General features: G+C 51.7%; 5 non-coding genes across 5 annotated transcripts; 4 read left to right on the top strand and 1 right to left on the bottom strand.

Annotated features, from left to right (window-relative positions):
• The first annotated feature begins 6713 nt into the window (after nucleotides 1–6713).
• trnae-uuc (transfer RNA glutamic acid (anticodon UUC)) lies at nucleotides 6714–6785 on the top strand. Its single transcript has one exon. It is a non-coding gene; the product is annotated as a tRNA-Glu (tRNA).
• A 447-nt stretch (nucleotides 6786–7232) lies between these two features.
• trnav-cac (transfer RNA valine (anticodon CAC)) lies at nucleotides 7233–7305 on the top strand. The gene has a single exon. It is a non-coding gene; the product is annotated as a tRNA-Val (tRNA).
• A 629-nt stretch (nucleotides 7306–7934) lies between these two features.
• On the bottom strand, nucleotides 7935–8006 carry trnad-guc (transfer RNA aspartic acid (anticodon GUC)). Its single transcript has one exon. It is a non-coding gene; the product is annotated as a tRNA-Asp (tRNA).
• Nucleotides 8007–9028: 1022 nt separating this feature from the next.
• Nucleotides 9029–9101, top strand: trnaf-gaa (transfer RNA phenylalanine (anticodon GAA)). Its single transcript has one exon. It is a non-coding gene; the product is annotated as a tRNA-Phe (tRNA).
• Nucleotides 9102–9210: 109 nt separating this feature from the next.
• trnav-aac (transfer RNA valine (anticodon AAC)) lies at nucleotides 9211–9283 on the top strand. The gene has a single exon. It is a non-coding gene; the product is annotated as a tRNA-Val (tRNA).
• Nucleotides 9284–14143: the final 4860 nt, after the last annotated feature.

Here is a 14143-nt window from a genome sequence, read left to right as displayed (position 1 = left end):
CACAGACACGACCGGGCGGCGCCCCCCTGTCTGCTCACCTGCACCTCCTCTTCCTCTTCTTGTCCTTCCCGGCAGCCTGCTCCTCCTCTCCCTCGCTCTTCCTCTCCTGACCCACGGCTCCATCGGCTCGTCCTGATCTTCTGTCTCCACTGACACGCAGCTCAGGGAGTTTAAAAAGACGCACCAGCGCTTCTGAAGCAGAGACAGGAGAGTCACGTTAAGAGTCGGACTGGACACTCCAGGACATGAACACTGCACTGAGAGAGAGAGATGGGTTCATACAGACACATGACTGGACACTCCAGTACATGAACACTGCACTGAGAGAGAGAGGGGTTCATACAGACACACTGACTGGACACTCCAGTACATGAACACTGCACTGAGAGAGAGAGGGGTTCATACAGACACACTGACTGGACACTGACTGGACACTGGACAGGAGTAAAGAGAGGATCAGAGCATTACCCACCTTATTTTTCTTCTGTCTCACAGGAGGTGGTGATTGGACCTCCTCCAGCTGGAGTCCGAGGAGGGAGAGAGGGGGCAGGAGAGGGACAGCACAGGGAGAGAAAGAGAGAGACAGGTGAGTCAAGTGTCCCAAGAGTACAGAGACTCTGCTGAAATCACACTCGCAGTGAGTGACACCGACACTAACCAGCCTCAGGACAGCACTGCTAGAGCGCCACAACCCATACTCAAGCACATCACAGCACAGATCAAACAGCAATATCTCACACACTGGGACACACACACACAAACACAACATAAACTGGAATGCTACAGAACCTTAAACAGACAATACACACTAGCTGAATATTTGACCAAAATAAAAAATAACAAACAGAAACAGACCCTGACGAAGTACAGGCTCAGTGACCACAACCTGGCCATAGAAACTGGGCAACACAGGCAGACCTGGCTGCCCAGAGAGGACAGGCTATGCTCCCACTGCCAGCGGGGAGAAATAGAGACAGAGGTGCACTTCCTACTGCACTGTGACAGATACTCTGGGATTAGAGAAACATTCTTCCCGAAATTCAGGAATCTAATCCCAGAGTTCCCACACCTGCCAGAATCACAACGGGTCCCAATCCTACTGGGAGAGGGAGGAGGGAACTCAGTTGATCTGGCAGCCCAGCATGTGATCTCCTGTCACAGCCTGAGGAACAGTGAGTCTGTCTCCCAATAATGCTCCAGCCGCCTACAGTATATGTCAATATTTTATAATATGTCTTTTTTGTAAATGTCTGTAACATGTCTGCTTTACGCAGAGAGTGGAGGGGGTTGGATGTCAAGGCCTGACGATACCGCATTACGCAGAGAGTGGAGGGGTGGGATGTCAGGGCCTGACGACACTGCTTTATGCAGAGAATGGAGGGGTGGGTGTCAGGGCCATACGACACTTCTTTATTCAGAGAGTGGAGGGGGTGGGATGTCAGGGCTAGATGACACTGCTTTACACAGAGAGTGGAGAGGTGGGTGTCAAGGCTATACGACAGTGCTTTACACAGAGAGTGGCGGGGGTGGGATGTCAGGGCCATATGACACTGCTTTACACAGAGAGTGACGGGGGTGGGATGTCAGGGCTTGACGACACTGCTTTATGCAGAGAGTGGCAGGGGTGGGATGTCAGGGCCTGACGATACTACTTTACACAGTTAGTGGTGGGGGTGGGATGTCAGGGCCATATGACACTTCTTTACGCAGAGAGTGGCAGGGCTATACGACAGTGCTTTCGGCAGAGAGTGGTGGGGGTGTGATGTCAGGGCCATACGACACTTCTATACGCAGGGAGTGGCAGGGGTGGGATGTCAGGGCCTGACGATACTACTTTACACAGTTAGTGGTGGGGGTGGGATGTCAGGGCCATACGACACTTCTTTACGCAGAGAGTGGCAGGGCTTGACGACACTGCTTTATGCAAAAAATGGAGGGGTGGGTGTCAGGGCTATATGACAGTGCTTTCCGCAGAGAGTGGTGGGGGTGTGATGTCAGGGCCATACAGCAGTGCTCTACAGAGAGTGGTGGGGGTGTGATGTCAGGGCCATATGACACTGCTTTACACAGAGAGTGGAGAGGTGGGTGTCAAGGCTATACGACAGTGCTTTACACAGAGAGTGGTGGGGGTGGGATGTCAGGGCCTGACAACACAGCTTAACGCAGAGTGTGGAGGGGAGGGTGTCAGGGTTATACGGCAGTGCTTTACGCAGAGAGTGGTGGGGGTGTGATGTCAGGGCCATACGACAGTGCTTTACACAGAGAGTGGCGGGGGAGGGATGTCAGGGCTTGACAACACTGCTTTATGCAGAGAGTGGAGGGATTGGTGTCAGGGCCATATGACACTACTTTACACAGAGAGTGGCGGGAGTGGGATGTCAGGCCCTGACGATACTACTTTACGTAGACAGTGGCGGGGGTGGGATGTCAGGGCCTGACGACACTGCTTTATTCAAAGAGTGGAGGGGTGGGTGTCAGGGCTATACGACAGTGCTTAATGCAGAGAGTGGAGGGTTGGGTGTCAGGGCTATACGACAGTGCTTTCCGCAGAGAGTGGTGGGGGTGTGATGTCAGGGCCATACGACACTTCTTTACGCAGGGAGTGGCAGGGGTGGGATGTCAGGGCCTGACGATACTTATTTACGCAGAGAGTGGCAGGGGTGGGATGTCAGGGCCTGAAGATACTGCTTTTCGCAGAGAGCGGAGGAGGTGGGATTCGACCTCTCAGTGGGGCCAGCAGGGGGCACTCACCCTGCGGTCTTTGAGGGTCTTAATGCCCCAGTGTAGTGACGGGGGACACGATCTGGCCCACCAGCGACGAGCAGGTTACCAGATCTAGACAAAGGGGGCAACTCTTAGTCGTATGAGCTTAGTCACACATCGCAGCGATTAAAAAAACAAAACAAGCATATTATGTCTGTTACTAACGACTTTTTTTTCCTACATTGAAAGTCTCTTTCCCGGGTGATTTTCTAGCGCGACTGGGGCTCTTCATTTCTCCTCGGAGTCTCATCGCGGGCGGATTTGAAACAGACCACAGAAGGTGGTCACACACTATATTATTATTGAGAGACAGGCTCACTGTCTGTACCTCAGGCTGGGACAGGAGATCCCACACTGTATTATTATTGAGAGACAGGCTTACTCTCTGTTCCTCAAGCTGAGACAGGACATCACATACTGTATTATTATTGATTGACAGGCTCACTGTTCCTCAGGCTGGGACAGGAGATCACACACTGTATTATTATTATTGAGAGACAAGCTCACTGTCTGTTCCTCAGGCTGGGACAGAGGATCACACACTGTATTATTATTATTTAGAGACAGGCTCACTGTCTGTTCCTCAGAGTTGGACAGGAGATCCCACACTGAATTATTATTATAGAGAGACAGGCTCACTGTATGTTCCCCAGGCTGGGACAGGAGATCACACACTGTATTATTATTATTGAGAGACAAACTCACTGTCTGTTCCCCAGGCTGGGACAGGAGATCCCACACTGTATTATTATAATTATTTAGAGACAGACTCACTGTCTTTTCCTCGGTCTGGGACAGATGGTCACACACTGTATTATTATTGAGACAGGCTCACTGTCTGTTCCTCAATCTGGGACAGTAGATCACATTGTATTATTATTATTAATATTATTGAGAGTCTGGCACACTGTTCCCCAGGCTGGGACAGGAGATCCCACACTGTATTATTATTATTTTGAGACAGGCTCACTGTTTGTTCCTCAGGCTGGGACAGGAGATCACACACTGTATTATAATTATTGAGAGAGAGGCTCACTGTCTGTTCATCAGACTGGGACAGGAGATCCCACACTGAATTATTATTATTGAGAGACAGGCTTACTCTCTGTTCCTCAGGCGGAGACAGGACATCAAATACTGTATTATTATTGATTGACAGGCTTATTGTTCCTCAGGCTGGGACAGGAGATCAGACACTGTATTATTATTATAGTGAGACAGGCTCACTGTATATTCCCCAGGCTGGGACAGGAGGTCATACATTATATTATTATTATAGAGAGACAGGCTCACTGTATGTTCCACAAGCTGAGACAGGAATTCACACTGTATTATTATTATTGAGAGACAGACTCACTGTTCCTCATGCTGGGACAGTAGATCACACTGTATTATTATTACTGAGAGTCTGGCTCACTGTTCCCCAGGCTGGGACAGGAGATCACACACTGTATTATTATTATTGAGAGACAGGCTTACTGTCTGTTCCTCAGGCTAGGGTAGGATATCACACACTGTATTATTAGTATTGAGAGAAAGCCTCAGTGTTCCCCAGGCTGGGACAGGAGATCACACATTGTATTATTATTATTATTGAGAGACAAGCTCACTGTTCCCCAGGCTGGGACAGGAGGTCATACTCTGTATTATTATTATTGAGAGACAGGCTCACTGTCTGTTCCTCAGGCTGGGACAGGAGATCACAAACTGTATTATTGTTATAGAGAGACCTGCTCTTTCCTGACTGTTCCTTAGGCTGGGACAGCAGATCATAATCTGCTTTATTATTATTGAGAGACTGGCTCATTCTTGTCTGTTCCTCAGGTTGGGAAAGGAGATCACACACTGTATTATTATTATTGAGAGACGGGCTCACTGTCTGTTCCTCTGACTGGGGCAGGAAATGACACACTGTATAATTAGTATTGAGAGACAGGCTCAGTGTTCCCCAGGCTGAGACAGGAGATAACACTGTATTATTATTATTGAGTATCTGGTTCACTGTTCCCCAGGCTGGGACAGGAAATCACACACTGTATTATTATTATTGAGAGACAGGCTCACTGTCTGTTCCTCAGGCTGGGGCAGGATATCACACACTGTATTATTAGTATTGAGAGACAGCCTCAGTGTTCGCCAGGCTTGGACAGGAGATCACACACTGTATTATTATTATTGAGATACAGACTCACTGTCTGTTCCTCCTGCTGGGACTGGAGATCACACACTGTTCTATTATTACTGAGGGACATGCTCACTGTTTGTCCTTCAGACTGGGACAGGACATTCCACACTAGGTTTTCATTATTGAGAGACAGGCTCGCTGTCTATTCCTCAGGCTAGTACAGGAGATCACGCACTGTATTATTATAATTTAGATACAGGCTCACTGTGTGTTCCTCAGGCTGGGACAGTAGATCACACTGTATTATAATTATTGAGAGGCTGACTCACTGTTTCCCAGGCTGGGACAGGAGATCACACACTGTATTATTATTGAGAGACAGGCTCACTGTCTGTTCCTCTGGCTGAGGTAGGGAATCACACACTGTATTATTAGTATTATTAAGAGACAGGCTCGCTGTCTGCTCCACAGGCTGGGAGGCACCAGTTCTGTAGGGGTTTGGGCATTTACTGGGACAATTATTTTTGTGGCAGTAAATCACAAAATTGATTCTTTTAATGGTCTTAGAATCCAACCATGTGACATAACTCAAACAACGCACACACAGGTACAAATACACGAGGATACATTTGTTAATATATAGAATATGCATGCAAACCTAACAGATCTTATCGTATGGGTTATCAGAATACAAAAGATATAAATTCATTCAGTTACAAAGAGTTACACATATCAAGAGGACATAAGTTCGGTATATCATTCATTTAGACCATTTCGTAATTGAACTTGTTTACAACTTCTACATGAGATACTCAAAACAAGTACATAACCCTTAAGAATTAAATTGATATCAACTAGTTGGGAGCAGTAATGCAATAAGGTTGAATACTCACTGCCGGGGCGTCCCTTTTCTCACTGTTTCCGTAGTGCAGCGGTTATCACGTTTGCCTCACACGCGGAAAAATCCCCGGTTTGAAACCGGACGGGAACAGCCTCTTTTTGCACGCTCCTGTACTTCACAGAGGTCTTGAGTGACCGGTCATTTGTTCCCAATGTATTTCCGGTGCCTTCATGCACTCTTGTACCAAACGCATGTTCCTTCTGTACGCGGAGCCGATCATTTGCAATTGGGCTGTGCCGACAGACCAGGACGAGCTCTGTCGGCTCAAAAGCAGCGCAGGACCTGCAAGAACAACAGAAAGATTAGCATCCAGCGGGGGCTTCTTAGTGAGCCCAAGATCTCATCAAGAATCGGCTCCAGCAACAGGGCTGGGCGCATTGTTCCATTCTCCGACAACTCTCGGTGTAAACAAGTCCCTCCTGGTCTCTGCTTGAATTGCACTTTCCTGCATTTGCTTTGGTGTAACTGGCTTCCCCTGCATGGGCGAATGTGAAGAAGATCCTTAGTAAGTCATTGAAGAAAACCGAGAAGAGGTCGAGTGGCCTCTGTCGTTCATCAACGATCCAGTCAGGCAGTACTCCTCTGTAAAGCGCCGTTCGTTCACATCGATTGGCTTTTTTTTGCCTTCATTTGTGCATGTAGTAAAAGCAGACGCCCCTATTCTACCGACTCGAACCGGGGTTGTTGCGGCCACAACGCAAAGTACTGAGCACTATACGATCATGGCGAGATACCGAGACACACGTGGCAGGGCGGAAAAGGCTGTGCTCTCTTCGTGTGACATAATTCGGAAAAGTCCTGACGTTGCATTTCAACTGAGCCCCAGTATACATCGACCCTTCGACACTCTGAGTGACACTTCTTGCGTTTTCTCATATTTATGTAGTTTGCTTGCATGATGCCCGGAACAGCGGGGTTGTGCGCTCCCATATGGTCTAGCGGTTAGGATTCTTGGTTTTCACCCAGGTGGCCTGGGTTCAACTCCCGGTATGGGAACGTGTCAGTTTTGAATCCTGCATTCCAAAAGATCAGCACCGTGTACGAAGGAGCCGCATTAAAACTACTCGAACGTGCAAAACGTGCGAGAAGAGGGGGCGCTTGTTTCCAGCCGAAACTTCTCGCGTGTGAGACGAGCTGATCATCGCTGCAGGAGGTGGGAGGGTTACTCTGGTAGACAGGGCTGACCTTCGGCAATAAGTTTTATACAAGATGATATTTGCACTTTCTGGAGAGGCGATTTTCTCCACTTCAGTAGCCCGATTTCGTCGATTGCGTGGAGAGGGCTGTAGAATGTGGCGCCGCCTTTCCTGCTCCGTCCATGACAGGCGTGCTGGTCTCTGGAGAGAGAGCACGGTCCATCAGCGCACTCCAATAAAGGCACTGGAAGCAGCTGAATCGCATTGTAGAAGCTCAGTGCTGGGCCGCTGGGCACCTCTTACCACCGTTTCCGTAGTGTAGTGGTTATCACGTTCGCCTCACACGCGAGAGGTCCCTGGTTCGAAACCGGGCGGAAACAGACTTCTTTTGTCGCCACGCACAAAAGGGGATTGGGGATTCGCCTAGCAGTGTGATCGAACAGACCCACTCACCTCTTAGTGTAGCGGGATCTGCACAGTGCATGTCACAGCGCATCCTGCTTTCACTTCAATGCGCGTCCTGATGTACCCCGGTCTTCCGCGTGACAGGTGGGGACAGGTGACAGGTCCGCGTGACAGGTCCTATACTAACGAGGAAGACATCGCTCTCTCCAACCCCCGGTATCGTGTCCCGACCCACCGTGCTGGAAGGCGACGTGTGCTGTAATTCCTTTACGGAGCAGAAATGACAACCGAGGAGCCGAGAGATCATTTCAGCATTTCGCGTCTGAACGGAAAACACAAACGACCAACTCGGAATGACTTGCCTTTGACGCTTATCAAAGTGTTCTTTGTGCATCGAACAGACCCACTCACCTCTTAGTGTGGCGGGATCTGCACAGTGCATGTCGCAGCGCTTCCTGCTTTCACTTCAATGTGCTTCCTGATGTCGAGTCGTGTGCCGTGCGGAGGCTCTGAAAGCGAGACCAATGAAAAGGTGCACGACGCTGTGAAAGAAAACAGAGAAGTGAAAGGCAGTCCTTTCTCTAAGGAGGTGAAAGAAAAGCTACTCCCCGTCGGGGAATCGAACCCCGGTCTCCCGCGTGACAGGCGGGGATACTTGCCACTATACTAACGAGGAAGACAGCGTACGCTCCGACCCCCGGCATCGTGTCCCGACCCAGCGTGCTGGAAGGCGACGCGTGCTGTGATTCCTTTACGGAGCAGAAATGACAACCGAGGAGCCGAGAGATCATTTCAGCATTTCGCGTCTGAACGGAAAACACAAACGACCAACTCGGAATGACTTGCCTTTGACGCTTTTCAAAGTCTTCTTTGTGGACGACGACTGCGCCGCCTAGCAGATACAAATGGGTTGTACAACTTTGAACTAGCAAATGGAAGAGGGCTAAGCCCCCTCTCTTTTAGCCCAGGTTCGATCTGTCTCCCAGAATCACCAGGGCGCACACACACACACCCGTGCCGTTGAAGTGCTCTGCTTCATTTCTAAGGGCAACTCAACATTCACTCCTACCCCGAGTGCAGAAAAGACAGCGTCCGCAGCAACAACAGCTCAGGTCTCTGCACAGGAGCTAAGCTGCCCCCATCTCCCCTGCTCTGCGGCTCCTGCGGAGTGGAGTCCTGCCTGGAGCCGTGTTTGCAGGCGGCAGCTCCCCGCGCTATGTCTGTGCGTCGTGTCAAAGAGCTCCTGGGAGGAAGAGAGAGCCCTCCCACTCGGGGGCTTTTCCATGGTCTGTGTGAGGAGGGGCGGGTGTGTCCAGTAGCTTATCGAGCGGAAGCCTGGGGCGGCAGAGAGCTGTGATCGTGCAGACCTTGAGGTGTCACCTCTTTGTCTGCTTTCCCGCCCCCCCTCCGCCCGAGCTCTGCTCCAAAGTAGCCCGGCAACCCCTCACACCTGCACGTGTCACAACCTAAGGTGTGGTCATGAGACACCCATGGGGTGTCGTTCCTTTCTTGCTAATTGTTTCCTGCCCGTCACAGGCAGGAGTCCATGCGAGGAAGATGCGCTGGACAGAGCTCAGAGGGCGCACCTGGGTGGCTTTCCTTCTGAGTGACGTTCCTGCAACACTCTCCCGCTCCTCTTGGTGCGCTCATGCCACAACACAGGAAGGCTGGAGCAGGTGGCTATGGGCTCTGCGCACCGCCGAAATAGCTCAGTTGGGAGAGCGTTAGACTGAAGATCCAAAGGTCCCTGGTTCGATCCCGGGTTTCGGCATTTTGTTTCATCACGCCCTTTGTTCCTCTCTCCAGCGCCCCCTGCCTAAAGTGACGCGTCCCTTTCTCAGCCCGAAACGCAAGTGAGACACCAGCAGCGGTCCCTGCAGGTTTCCGTAGTGTAGCGGCTATCACGTTCGCCTAACACGCGCAAGGTTCCCGGTTCGAGACCGGGTGGAAACAGCCTTGTTTTGCACGCTCCTGTACTTCACAGAGGTCTTGAGCGACCGGTCATTTGTTCCCAATGTGTTTCCGGTGCCTTCATGCACTCTTGTACCAAACGCACGTTCCTTCTGTACGCGGAGCCGATCATTTGCAATTGGGCTGTGCCGACAGACCAGGACGAGCTCTGTCGGCTCAAAAGCAGCGCAGGAACTGCAAGAACAACAGAAAGATTAGCATCCAGCGGGGGCCTCTTAGTGAGCCCAAGATCTCATCAAGAATCGGCTCCAGCAACAGGGTTGGGCGCATTGTTCCATTCTCCGACCACTCTCGGTGTAAACAAGTCCCTCCTGGTCTCTGCTTGAATTGCACTTTCCTGCGTTTGCTTTGGTGTAACTGGCTTCCCCTGCATGGGTGAATGTGAAGAAGATCCTTAGTAAGTCACTGAAGAAAACCGAGAAGAGGTCGGAGTGGCCTCTGTCGTTCATCAACGATCCAGTCAGGCAGTACTCCTCTGTAAAGCGCCGTTCGTTCACATCGATTGGCTTTTTTTTGCCTTCATTCATGCAAGTAGTAAAAGCAGACGCCCCTCTAGGGAGCCTGTCAGTACCCGGAGTTTTCCCCTTCTGTAAGCTCTAAATAGCCTCTCAGCTCTTCTACTGTCAAATCCTCCTCAAGTACTTCCCTATCTTCTTCACTCAAAATGTTTTCTAGCTTTGAGGTAAAAAAATGAATTTCTTCATCCTTTACCTCTGTAGAGCTGTACAGTCTTGTGTAGAAGTGTCACGCCCTATGCAGCCAGAGGGCGGTCCTTCTCTGTCCTGTCCCTTGTTTCTGGTCTGCTGTCTTTCCTGTCCCTCTCTTTCCCTTTGGCTAAATATTTCCGGGTCTTGCACTCTGTCCTCGCTCAGCACTGACGTTTCGATGTCCTGAGACCCGCCTAGCACCAGGGCGCCCCACATCCGCTCCCTGAGGCCACAGGTTTCTATACGGCATTCCTGAACTATTTGCACTAATGAGCCCGGGCCTTTTTCCCGTCTCGCCGCTACGCATATGGGTCTTTTTCCGCCCTCCTGCTACCTACGGTTAGGCCCCTTGGACGTCCGTGACAAGATGGCCTCAATGCAGGAGAGGATAGCACTCAGCTCTGTACTCTCTCTTCCCTCCTCATCAACTACACTTTCCATGACAGACTTGGAGCCTACCACTTTCCTGAAAAAGAAGCGAGTACACTTCTCATTTTCTTCCAAGAACTGCACTCAGCTTCTTAACAGCACTCCTCGACTACTTTCTTCCGCTATGCTCCAGACATCCTTTTTTAAAAGGGTGATATCCTCGAGTACATCGAAGCCACTGTGCAGCATCGTGTAGAGACGCTGCAGCTGCCTCTGTTTCCTGGCTAACACTCCTCTCCGTCTGGCAGCCTTCCTTCCCTTAGCCATGAAAAAGACCCTCGTCCTCACCTTCACCTCCTCCCACCATCCTCCTACTGACCCATACAGACACTGCAAGGACAGCCACTGTGATAGTCTCTCCTTGTAGCAGGATACTACCCCGTCATTCTCTAGCAGCTTTGTGTTGAGTTTCCAGAGGCCTGGGCCAAAGAAAGTCCCGCCCTGGAGTTCCACTCTACACCCTAAAGCTTGATGATCTGAGAAGAAGACAGGCTGAAGAGTGACCCCAACAACTTTCACTCTCTCTGAGGCAAAGCAATAGTCAGTTCTGGAGCTGCTATTCCTCCCTGACCATGTATATCCTGCCGTTGTGGGATATATACATCTATATGTGTCTGAGAGTTTAAAGTCTTGAACTAAGTTTTGCAGGGCCAGTGAGCTGGAATCCAATTTTATCGGCCTTTTGGCTAAGATCAAGTTCAAGTGGCATGCCCGCAGTTCCTGTCTTTCCAAAGTTCTAGAAGGCGATCGAAGATCCTGAAGAGTGCTTGAGCTGGTATCGCCCGAGGTTGAGCCTAGGGGGTTAAGGCCAAGCAGCAGCTGAGCTGGGTGGGATCCGGCAGCAACGTTCTCTCTCTCTGCTCTCTCCTCTCCCCTCCCCCTTTCTCTTGCTCCGCCTCCTTGGCCTCTTGGCTGGGAGTAGGTACTAGTGGCCTGCCCGCAGTGCTTGCTTTCTTCCTCGAGACTCGGAAGCGCTATCCGCTTCTTCTCTCTCTCTCTGCCTCCTTGGCCTCTTGGCGGGGAGTAGGTACTCGTGGCCTGCCCACAGTTCTTAGTTTCTTCCTGGAGACTCGGAAGCTTTATCCGCTCCCTCTCTCTCTCTCCTCCTGCGCCTGCACCTAGCTGGGCTTTGCCCACAAGGACAAAGGCCAGGGCTCCCTCGCTGCTCCTTTAGCAGCTAAACCCTCCTCTCCACAGGACCTTGCTCTCTCTCTTTCTCTCCTTTTTTCTTTTTTCTCCTTTCCAGATGGCAGACAAGAAGACACTGATCCGGTTCCACTGGACCAAGAAAACAGAGACGATGCCAACTGCGAAATCCTTTTTCATTACCTTCCTGAGAGGGATCCTGCAGTTGGTGGCCGGAGATCTCTACTGCCTGCAAGACAACAAGGCAGAGAGATACATGGAGACCTACATGGCCACAGACGCCTCATATGAAAAGGCAACGAAAATGATCAGAGAAAAAGGTAAGCACCCCGGTTTCTCTGATTTCAGGCCGGAGCCTATGAGGAAGACAAACCAGAGGACCATCACAGTCCTCACATACAACCCCTATGAACCAATGGAACTGGTAACAGCGTACCTAGGGAGGTATGTAACTGTGGTGGGCAAACCGACGGAGATCAGGGACAGTTGCGGCGTCTGGTACGGCAAACGCCAGTACCGAGTCCTCCTGAAAGAGGACCCAGAGGGCGTCGACGGTTTCCAGCACCCCCCGGCCCACTTCAACATCGGAGCCGACAGGGGGTACCTTTACTACCCCAGGATGCCACAAGGAGAACACGTGTGACATCGTCAGATGTCACAACTGTAACAAAGAGGGGCACCTCCTTCACCAATGCAAGGTAAGCAAACCTTCATTTGCGCAGGTGGTGGAAGCCGGCGGGCAGAAACCGGTCTCAAGACAAAGGGAGAGAGGTGAGAACAAAGAACCCGCACCTCCCCCGCAGAGAACCGAAACTGCCGAGGCCACACCCCCAGCTGCACCAGTGCCACAAGATGGCTGCCAGGATGACGGACAAAATGGCCGACCGGAGAAAGGGCCCTAATAACTCCCAGCAAGAAGGGAAAGAGAAAGCGGGAGAAGAGATGCAGGGCGGATCCACCTTCGGAAGGACAAAAGAAAAGAGTGGTAAGGGAGAACCGTTTCCTCGTCCTAGAGGAAACGGAACTTTCTTCCCCCGAGGCCCAGTAACAACCGGAGGAGGCAGCCCAGGAAATGGAAACCCTCCCCCCCAAGGCCCAAAGACGACAGGAAGTGACAGCCCAGGAAACAGAACCCCCCTCCCCCGAGTCCCACGGACAACAGGAGGAGGCAGCCCAGGAAGAGGTAACCCCCTCCCCCGAGGCCCAGGGACAACAGGAAGAGGCAGCCCAGGATGTCGGAACCCCCTCCCCCCAGGGCCCAGGAACAACAGGAAGAGGCAGCCCAGGAAGTGGAGCCCCCCTCCCCCAAGGCCCAGGAGCAACTGGAGGTCCCCGAAACTCCTGGAGAAAGGGAAGAAAAAAGCCTTCCCGAAGCGGTGGCGGAGAGTATCCTCGAGGAAGACGAGGATTACTTTGAAGCCGCCCTGGAGCCGGGACTGATGGTAGGGCTGGACCTGTCCAGCATGTTTACCTTTCAGTCCCCAGCGAGACCTGGAGGGAGCCCAGCATATTCCCCCCAGGACCCGAACGAGAGGAGTTACATCTAGGCTAAACAGTGCCCAGATGTAGACTCCCAAGTTTTCCACTGTAAGCACAAAGAGAGGAGGTTCAACTTTCACTTGTTTAATCATGATTGTGAAACTTACCTTTCTAACAACTAACGTGAGAGGGCTAATAGACCCGTTGAAAAGACGGGGAGTCTTTCATGATCTGGCCTCTCAGTTTGTTTCTTACAGGAGGTCCACCTGAAGGATGAAAGCGACAAGCTGACATTCACCAGGGAATGGATGAAGGGAGAATCATGCTGGAGTGTAGGAGGGGTCCACTCTTCCGGAGTGGGAATCCTCCTCGGAAACCCAGAGATGACGCTGGTTTCCTCCTTCCCGGTGGTGCAGGGCCGGATCCTGGTCGCACACATCGACTGGAGGGGGCAGAAGTTGAGAGCAATTAACGTCTATGCTCCAACAGAACCCTCTATCCTGAAGGAAGTGTTTGCTGACCTGGCCAGCTGCTGCACCACCAACAGACAGGTGGTGCTTGGCGGGGACTTCAACGTCGACCGGGAGAAGGGGAGCGACGCTAGCTCGGCAGAGCTGGAGTCGCTACTTAAGCAGTTCTCCCTAGTAGACGGCTTCAGACGGTGTCGCCCTAACGACGCCGGAACAACCTGGAAAAACTCCTGGGGAGTGTGCAGCCGCCTGGACTACATCTTCCTGCACACGACCTGCTCCCTGGAGTCGGCGACGGTGTCCCCGGCGTGGTATTCCGACCACGAGCGCTTGACGGTGGTGGCTAACACCAGCCTGCCGGCATTCGGTCGTGGGTACTGGAAGCTGAACCGGGAGATACTGGAGGAAGACGACTTCAGGGCACTGTTCCGGAAAGACTACGCGAGCTGGGGCGATCTGAGAGACGGCTACAGCTCCGTGGTGGAATGGTGGGAGTCAGTGAAAGACAGGACCCGAACCCTGGCGCAGACGTACTGCAGACGGAAGGCGGCCAGGGAGAGGAAGGAAGCTGCACGACTCCAGAGACAACTAGAGGAGGAGTACAGCTCGGC

Source organism: Lepisosteus oculatus, chromosome 14 (genome assembly GCF_040954835.1).
Source record: "Lepisosteus oculatus isolate fLepOcu1 chromosome 14, fLepOcu1.hap2, whole genome shotgun sequence".
Lineage (NCBI taxonomy): Eukaryota > Metazoa > Chordata > Actinopteri > Semionotiformes > Lepisosteidae > Lepisosteus > Lepisosteus oculatus.
Note: the sequence above shows the minus strand (reverse complement) of the source record. Positions and strands in the feature narration are given on the sequence as shown.